Genomic DNA, 9,768 nt, shown 5'->3' with positions numbered 1-9,768 from the left:
TCTCTACCACAGAGAACAATTTCAAACTTACAAACAATATACTAACTACAGGGTCATTCTCATTTTTATAAAAGAAAGAAACACAAAATTTGATGTCATTTAACAGACAATTTTTGTATCTGTCCTATGTGTCAGCTACAGTGCTAAAAGCAGGGACAGGAAAATAAACAAGATACATTTACTGATCTTGACTAGTCCACGGGATAGTGAGAGGACTCAGATTCTGTAGCTGGGCCAGAGCCTGCCTAGTGATTCAACTCTGTCCAAGTAGACTTAGAGCATATACACCCAGTCTTTTCAGGAAAATCCCAGCAGAAGTCAGTCTGTCCCAAGCCAGAGTTGAACCTCCAGGACATCTTCCACACACAGATCTTCTGAAAACTCTAAGGGCAAAAGCATTGGTGGGCACTGTGTGGAACAGAGCTCATATTCTACCATCCAGAAAAAGAACTTCTCACTGTGACCAGCCACTGTGGTTAAGGATTGCCCATTACGTAGCAGACCCTGACTAACAAAGACCATAATGTAAGGTGTTTCATAAAAGCGGACCACAAACAAGGCAGAGTTTTGGGAACAGGGATGGGAAAATGGGAGGAGGAGCCCTAAAGAAAAGGAAACTGGAGGGAAGGACAGGACTGATCAGAATGTCGAGATATCTGAACAAACACTAAGCTATATATTTCAAGGCAATAAGAGGATGAAGAGACTGGGAAAGTAAGCAAACTGGGAGTTTTCACCTAAGAGCAATGGGACCCATTTAAATGTTGCTAGGAGTCCTGCTGACATCATTACATTTCACAGAAAGTCTTTACTGAAGAATGGTTTGACTATTGGGAGCCAACAGCAACAGGAAGCCACTTAAGGGTCTCATGCAAATTCCATAAAAGAAATAAGAAATGGAATGAGTTTGGAGTGGAAAAGAGGAAGCAGAGAGTACTTCAAATCATCAAAGGAGCTTTTTAACCAACTGGGTACAACACATGGTAGAGGGTGGAGGAGAAGAGGTTATCATGGAGTGAAGGATTTTCACATTTCTGGATTAGTCAACCAGGTGAAAGATGGTTCCATCTCACCAGCCATGGCAAGAAGACACAATCTGAAACATCCCGGACCTGGAGAGCATGACACTAAGCCTTCACCATTGCCTCCTCCAAATTCCTGACGTACACAACTATGCTGTTGGGTGTTATTTTAAGCCATTACTTTTGGGGCAGTTGGAAATGTAGCAAGACACAACTGCAACACAAACTGACGGACACATGGTAAGGGAGCAATCACTTTAAAAAGGAATTTACTAATAGTCTACTATGTACCTGGCATCCTGAGCCAGAGGCTCAGAAATAAATAAAATGGACAAAGATCTTTATCTTTATTGAACTTAATATTCTAGTGTAAGGTGCAAGAAATAAGATTAAAAGAAGCAGCAGAGTAAGGAGAGGTGAGTTCTGTGGATAGAACGAAAGTAGGGAAGAGCAGTATAGATGGTAATTAGAGGGATTATAATAATAAATACATCAGGAAGGCTTCCAGGAAAAGAAAACAATCATTTAAGATGAAAATGACGAAATAAGTAGACAGGTGAATAACTGGGAGAAACTATTTCAGGATGAGAGAACAGCACATGAGGTGGTCAACTGTACCAAATGTCTGACAACAAGGAAGAGATTAGTGTGGCTGGGGCACAGTGAGACAGGTGGTAGCAGAAGCCAAGGTCAGAGAGCTAAGAGATAACGTATCAGGTTCTCAAGACCTTCCAGGTTCAATAATTCACAAAGAGAATTACTGGAGCTCAAGATAGTCGTACTCACTGCTATAATTTCTCAGAGGAAGGACACAAAGCATAATCACCAAAAGGAGAGGACAACTGGCAGGAGGTCTAGAGAAGACTAGGCACCAACTTCTAAGGGTCATCTCCCAGTGGAGAGGATAGGCTTGACTCCCCCAGCAACAAGCTGTGGTGACACACATGAAATAGTGCCTTCCAGGGAAGCCTATTAGGGACTCACACTCAGGGATTTCACTGGGGACTGGTCAGGAAGGCATACTCTGCCTTACATGGTAACATGTATGAAAGGTCTAGCATCTCTTGCCCCTGAAAAGGATGAGGTGTTCAGCATAAGCCTTATTGTTTGCAGAAACAATTTTGGCACACTAAACCATTATTATTAGGGACTGGGAGGACCCCTCCACTAATAGAGATACCTGAATACCAGCTAAGGGTCAGCTTTGCAAACAGACCTTTGCAATAACAAGAGTCTGAGACCTGCTATGGGAGGGTAGCGTCAACAGGATCTGCAGATTAACTATATGTAGAAAATGAGAGTAAACTTGTCAGGAATGATTAGTGGGATTTCTGTCTAGAAAAACTGGGAAAGACAGCAACACTCTTTAACACCATGTTCAAATTGTAGGAGGAATAGATTTGAAGTAAGAGATTAAGAACTTAGTTTTGAGCAAGCTTAAGTGTAAAATGCCTACCTTCCCTCTCGGAGAAAGTGTCAAGATGATAGCTATGCATGGAATTTAGAGTTCAGAGGAAGATCCAGGCAGGAGCTATTCAGGCGGTATCTGGAGCCATATTACAGCAAAAGCTCACAAAGGACGAAGCAAGAAGAAATGACAAGAGAAGAGTCAGGATGAGACCTGGGCACACTGATGTTAAAAGGTAGTGGAGGAAGAAAGGAGGGAGCCAGCCAAAGAGGTTGAGGATAGACAGTAAGGCAGGAAGAAAATCAGGAGAGCATAGGATAGAGGAAGCATGTGCTCAAAAGGCAGCGTTTTTAAACAGTCCAGGAACATCTACATTTTACTGTAGATATTGTGTTCACTGCTCTTGGAGGTGCACTGTCCATCTAGCACCTGCAACAGAGGACATACTTCCTCAGGCTGTTTCAATGAAGGTATAAACTAAGGCAGACAGCAACTTACTCTACAACCCAGCTGCTTTTTGTTGTAGTGTCTAGGTGGAGGATTTCAGATTTAAAGTCTCTGCCATCTGTGAATACAAAATAAATGAAGTTTTTTTCTGATGGCAAAGTTCTCATTAGAACAGAGTAACAATATCTACAAGAACATTAAATTAACTGGTATCTGAGCTTTAAACTAATGGTTTTTAAATGCAGCCATTCAAACCATCAGAGGGGCATTGGACTGTCCATGCAAGTAAGCCTTCTGTGGCTACTTAAAGTCAATTACAATTTAAAATTCAGTTCTCCAGTTACACTAGCCACATTCCAAGTGTTTAACAGCCATGTTTTGACAGTGGCTACACTATTAGACATAGGAATAGAACATTTCCATCATCCCAGAAAGTAAAATTGGGCTACACTGCTTTAAATTCTCCAATTGTTATGGTTTGGTCCCCCAAAGCCTCTTGCAGCTACAGGTGGGGCTTTTTCAGAAGTAGCTGAATCTTAGAGTGTGTGATGCTGCAATTAAGAATGTGTGATTACTAAATCAGTACACTGATTAGTTTGGCATCACCCTAATCTCACTCACCAGTATACAATATAAGGGACAGAACGAGGCTTGTCTTCTCCCCTTGTTACTTTTACTGTCTTTGCTTGCAATGAATTGCTTCTCCTCTGTGAAGCCCCTCTGTCATGTGCCACTCCACCTTAGAGCCAACCAACTATGGACTGAAACCTCTACAAGCTGTGAGCTAAATAAATCTTTCCCCCTTTAACTTTGGGTATCAGGTATTTTGTCTCAGCAATGAGAGAAATGTAACTAAGACACCAAAAAAGGTCCAAAGCTCCAAAAATTTTAAAAGACTCCTCAGACAACTCTAAACCAAAAAACAGTGTCATCCAAGCCCAATAACACTGCCATTTGCCCAAATTCCTCAAAGAGAATCTATGGCACAGGATATCTGGAAATGAAGAGTTTAATTTAAGTAAGTCATTTGAGCCAAGGCTTTGAGCACTAAATCAGGATTGTGGCTCCCTGTGCCACACAGCAGTTAACTTAGCTCAAATGAACTAGTGTATAGCCAAACCTTGGTCAATAAATCTATGTGCAAGTGTGTGAATTAAACATAGAGGGAGTGTGTGTGTGTGTGTATATCTGTATGTTGGGGAGAGGGATGGTCCAAGGGCACAAACTTAAAACCCTGCCAGCAAGCGAGGCAGATAGCAGCAATGCATGAAGTGAGCCTTAATAAAGTAAGAATAGAGCAAAAAGTTAAGCACAACAACAGTAACTTTCCCTCATGCTTGGTTAGGCAATAAAAGAGACTGATGCATTAATAATTCTTTTGAAAGAGAAGTGTCTCCGCTCCAACTGATAGTTGCCAGGTGGGGAAGTAAAACCCAGCATTGTCAGAGCTTCTGTTTTTCCCTAGAAAAAGATAAAAATTTGGATTTTTGCATAAAATCTCACAATTTTTAAACATTGGCAATGATTAAGTGAAAATGTAACAATGAGCAGACCTAAAAAACATGTCTGTGGGTTACAGCAAGCTCCAGAGGCCCTATATTTGCAAATTCAGATGCTTCGCAATGCAAGACTAGTGGCAGAACCAAAACCAAATGAAAGCATGCACCACACTGATGATAGTCAGTTTACACACTGTGCAGAGCATCTAGCTCACATAGTAGAGGAGTAGAGGGCTGAATAGGAAATAAATCACTGAAGTCAGTCAGTGCCCAACAAACAGAAAAGCATTTGAAGAATTCAGTGTGGGCTTAACTTATGTATACAAAAACTTTAAGTCTATTAAGGCAGCAAAGCATCAAAGCTAAAAAGTTGAGAAATTCAAGATTTCTAGCCTATTTTTCCAGGCTAGTCCCACAAAATGTGATGCCAGATTCTTGTTATTGCACAAATCTTCTAGGATGCTGATCCCATAATTAGTCAACGGATGGAGTTGTCACCATGTCAGACTATTCCCAGTTCTGGGAAGTTGGTCCCAACTTGTAAAGCAAATAAATTATTCAAAATATCTAAATAGAAAAGATAAATATGAGAAGTCTACCAAAGTTTTCTTTGTTTAAAAGTGAAAGATATTGCCTGGGGATGATAAAGCACTTGCCTACCTAGGTTCAATCCCAAACCCTGCCAAAAAATAATAAAATAAAAGGGATGCTGATGGTGCATACCTGTAATCCTAACATTTTGGGAGGCTGGGGCAAAGGATCACAAATTCAAGCCTTGCTGGGGCGAGTTAGCAAATTGGCAAGACCTTATCTCAATATTAAAACATTACTAAGGGGTGGGGATACAGATCAATGTGAAAGCCCTGGGTTCAGTCTCAATACCAATAAATACATACACATACTCATATATATACCCAGATTAAAGTGTGCTCTTTAAAATTCCAGCATGCTCACTATTCCATGAACCTATCATCTCATTCATTTCAACTACAGATCACACTTTACAGCCTTATTACTAGAGAGTCTTTCTTTTATTCATTTTAACTCATCTAGTGTGGGCAAATTTATGTTTTCTATTTAATAATTTATTTGAGTACCTTGTAGAGAATGCACTTAGGTAGGGTAAAAGCAGAGAGACACCTGCTTAATGAAACATTGGTATTTGCCATCAAGAGTATAAAAATCTAAATTCAGCCAGGAATGGTGGCACATGCCTGTAATCCCAGCATTAGGGAGGCTGAGGTAGGAGGACTGTCATGAATTTGAGGCCAGCCTGACCTATACAGTGAGTTCAAGGACAGCCTAAACTACTTAGTGAGTCCCTGTCTCACAAAATTAAAAAGAAAAAAAAAAAAAGGAAACAGCAACACCAAGAGATTAATGGTAGATTAGTTGTTCTCAACCCTGGCTGGGTTATGAATCAACTGGAGCACTCTTGAAATACCTATGTCCAAAACATATTCCATATCCATGTGATGATAATCTTGGTAAAAGAGGCCCAGGTATTTGTATTGATTAAAATGTTAGAGATAATACTCTGGCAGACATGAAAGGCCCCATAGGTTACAGGTTCAATTATCCATTCACATGTGACATGTAATTTTGATGATAAATTTAACTAATTACTCAGTGATCCCCACCTAACAAGTTATGTAAGAAAACAATTACTTTTCCACTAACTACTTTGCTAAATAGGATTTAGAGTCAGGGACACTGATAAAGTACCAGGATCCAAAGATAAGGGATCCCAGAATTCTCTCTGCTCAGTCAACCTACCCTCCCCCACCATGGAGTTTATCAAATGGCAGCAGAGACCTTCAAGACCTAGATTTCAGAACATAATTAAAGCTGTCCCAAATGCTCCCTCTGCTTTCTCAGCATCTCACTTTCTTCTGTCCTTATCTGATGTTGATTCAGCTGATTCCCAACATTCCACAAATACCAATTGTCTTTGCTTATTCTCAGCAGATGATAGTTATTTCTGGGATGCTGAACACAAAATCTAGAATGCCCACCTTAGGCCTTACTCACCCTCAATCTTAGAAACTTCAATCTTTAAACCTGCCTTTCTCCTCTCTAAACTAAAGACTAGAGATGAAACAACTCATATGGATGGTTCTGCCACATTGGTTTCATTACAGCATTCTCCACCTGAAGGTCTACGAGATCCTGCCCACTTTTCCATTTGTAATTAGGCTGAGTACTGTATTTCATAGCTTTTTTGTAAACCTTGCAATATTTTCCTCAGAAATAAGACTTCTCCCTAAAACATGCACACCTGAATTATAAAAGATTCAAGATACAATAAGCACTTGCAGTTGCCCCATGGCTACACTGCACTCTGGGGATGTAGCTCAGTGGTACAGCACTTACTTAGAATGCGTGAAGTCCTGCCTGGGTTCCATCCCATGAACCACAAAAGAAAAAAGCAAAAAAACAAAAAACAAAAAAAAACCCGCTATCTTCAGGTTGATGTATTATTCTAGCAGCTATTATGGAAATTATCTTTTTCAAAATGTGGTGGATTAACTAAGAGTCAACTTGGAACGCCCAGCTGCACTGAATCAGCATGGTCTGAGCATGGAAGACCCACGTGAGGATTGTTGCCAACAACATAAAAAAAGACCTGGAGGGGAAGACTGTAGGCTGTTGATTTTCTGGGAGAAGCTTGCTATGTATGGTTTTCCTGATGTGAACGTGGCTGTTCTTGTCGGAGGAGCTCAGTTCCTTCCTATCACTGGGAATGGTTGCTATTCTAGTCAGGGGAGCTCTAATCTTTACAGTGAGTGTGACTTCCTGGCTCCAGTATAGATACCTCAGCCTGGTGGCACAAATCCTTCACCCTGCCAGCGCACATTTTCTGGCTTCCACCACTGGCCTTTGAGCCTTCCAGGTGCAAATCCTTAACATGGATAAGCATAAGACATTGCTATTGGCTCTAGGCCTCTGGCTGGACTCATGGAGGACTTTGCCTTAGACTTAAGGCCTTCAGCTAGACTTGTGTGGGACATTACCATGGAACCCAAGCCCTCAGCTAGATTCTTCAGGTTTCTAATGCATGAATAGATCTCTTGCACTCCTCTGCATTTGACTTTTTGGGTAACTATCATAAAATAATCCTATGAATTATGTCCTGTATTAAATCTTTCCCCCTGCAAACCCTGACTATACCACAAAAGAATCACTAAAATGTAAGATGGGTAAATTCTAACACATAGTAACATATGAGGCTATGGAGTTAATGGCCTATAGCATGGGCCTGAAGTCTGTTGCTGAGTTCAAATCCATTTTCACAATTTACTAGCCATGTCTTTCTATCTTTTCTTCCCCAATCTGTAAAATGGGAAATCTATCTTCTGAGGCTGATGTGAAAGTTAAATCATGTATGAAACATAAAGCTCCTAGCAGAGTACCCTCATGAGGTCAGAATATGTATAATACAGGTTAGCTGTTGCTATACATTATTATTGAGTACAGCGCTTAACCTGCCCAGGGAAATAAGCCTGCCTTCTAAATCTCTTTCATTGATTTACAGAAAGTGAATTTATTACAAATTGTTCTTCAAATTGAATTTTGACATTTCTGGTCTTTTTCCATTATTTTTAAAATTCAGTGAATAAAAGCAGGAATTTGTCAGAGTATTTCATGACATTTTAGTTCCATTATGAATACCATTTATTAGTTAAATCTTGTTATGATTATAATATTATCTAAAATGAAACTAGGAGAGGGGAATACTGTGAAGGGAAAAAAATCACTTGCCACTTAAATTAAAATTTTAAAAGCCAAAAATGAGAGGGAAGTTTTATAAGCTGCAGGTGACCTTTAAATGTCACATCCACTAATATGTAAATGTAAATAAAAAAATAATGCTGGCCATAATAGTAAATTGATCAATGCAATTACAGGTTCTGTGACATAAATTATGCTCCCAGTCCAGAATATCAATTGCTTTTTAAACACCTTTTAAGATCAAATTACAATGCATTAAAAAAACAACTAGTTAATTCCAGGTTATTTATGAGCTTATAGTTTACCACCATGCTTGCACAGCATAGCTCTGTACTACTAAATGTACAAGATTTGAGAGAATTTTTTTAATAATGAGGCAAAATTAAATTTATGATCTCAGTAAGACAATCCTTAATGAGAGCTACTTTAATAGTTATTAAATGGGATAATGTTACTATTAACTTTAACCCACTTCCAGAAGTTAGTGAAATATGATTTCAAAGACAATAGTTACTTGTTAAAATCTCACTTTTTAACTGAATTATGTGTGACAGACAACACATAACATACTACTGTAACAATGGCAAAAATAAAACCACTTTGGGCTAGATTCTCATATTGCTGTAGAGGACACTTGAAATCTTATCTCTCCACTGTTTCAATTCTACTGGTAAAGTATTCAGCTTTTGTGATTACATTCAGTATATTCATAGGTCTTCACTATACTGTCCTTAGATTCTCAATTATCCAAAGTAATAATGTACATATGTATATATCCAGAAACCATTTCTTTTCTGTGTAATAATTCTTAAAGGAAGATGGAAGGTACAAGAATTTCTTAAATTTCTAAACTATATACTTTGAGCAAATTTACTTTTATTTCTTGTATAACCTATATGCCACTAGCGGAAATTAAAAATTACACTTTTTCCCTCACTAGATGGATAATTCATTATTTCTATAGTCCCAAAAGATGAGAATAGGAGAACCACCGGCCCCTAAAGGAAGAGTTTGTGACTTGCCCTGTTTCAGCAGAATCTGGGCCATATAAAAATAGTCCATACGAGAATTCAAAACATTACACGATGCTTTCCAAAGCCTTCACTTACAGGTCTCAATGAGGAAGAAAAACACAGAAGACCTACATGTTACTCAATCCCGACGTGAGTTCTATAGTCCAGCTACAGTTTCTGGACACTTATTGCACTTTTTAACTGTCACTTTTTTTTTTTTCTTGTTCCAGACCTCAAGAACAGAACTTGGCCATCTTTTTCGTTTCTGTAGTGGCTCTGAACAAGATACAACCCTGGACTGTCTAATGCATAGACACTTCTCGCCGCAAGTGGGGCTTTGAACTGAACTCTCTCTGTGGACTGTGACGGTGACCCACAGCATCCTACCACTGAGCGGGCCGGTCCCTGGGGCACAGTTCTCAGGTGAGACTCCGCAGGCCCCACCAGCCACAGCTTCCTGGCGGGTGTCATCTGCACCATCCACTTCCTCACTCCAAAGAACTCAAACCTAGGTGCACAGCAGTTTGGGAAGTTCCCGCAGACAGTTCCCAGCCACTCCGCTGCCCCGCCTGGGCTTCCTTGTCCCCGAGTCCAGAGGCACTGACTGCGCCGGACCTGGCCGGCTGGGCAGCCCGCAGGGACCGCGA

General features: G+C 40.0%; 1 protein-coding gene across 1 annotated transcript in view; it reads right to left on the bottom strand.

Moving 5' to 3' along the window:
* Nucleotides 1–9,768, bottom strand: part of Pard3b (par-3 family cell polarity regulator beta) — a 1,085,411-nt gene that overhangs the window by 987,553 nt on the left and 88,090 nt on the right. The window lies entirely within an intron of this gene.

Source organism: Fukomys damarensis, unplaced genomic scaffold (genome assembly GCF_012274545.1).
Source record: "Fukomys damarensis isolate Sample0158 unplaced genomic scaffold, DMR_v1.0_HiC HiC_scaffold_16, whole genome shotgun sequence".
Classification (NCBI taxonomy): Eukaryota; Metazoa; Chordata; class Mammalia; order Rodentia; family Bathyergidae; genus Fukomys; species Fukomys damarensis.
This window is presented reverse-complemented; position numbering and strand designations above follow the sequence as displayed.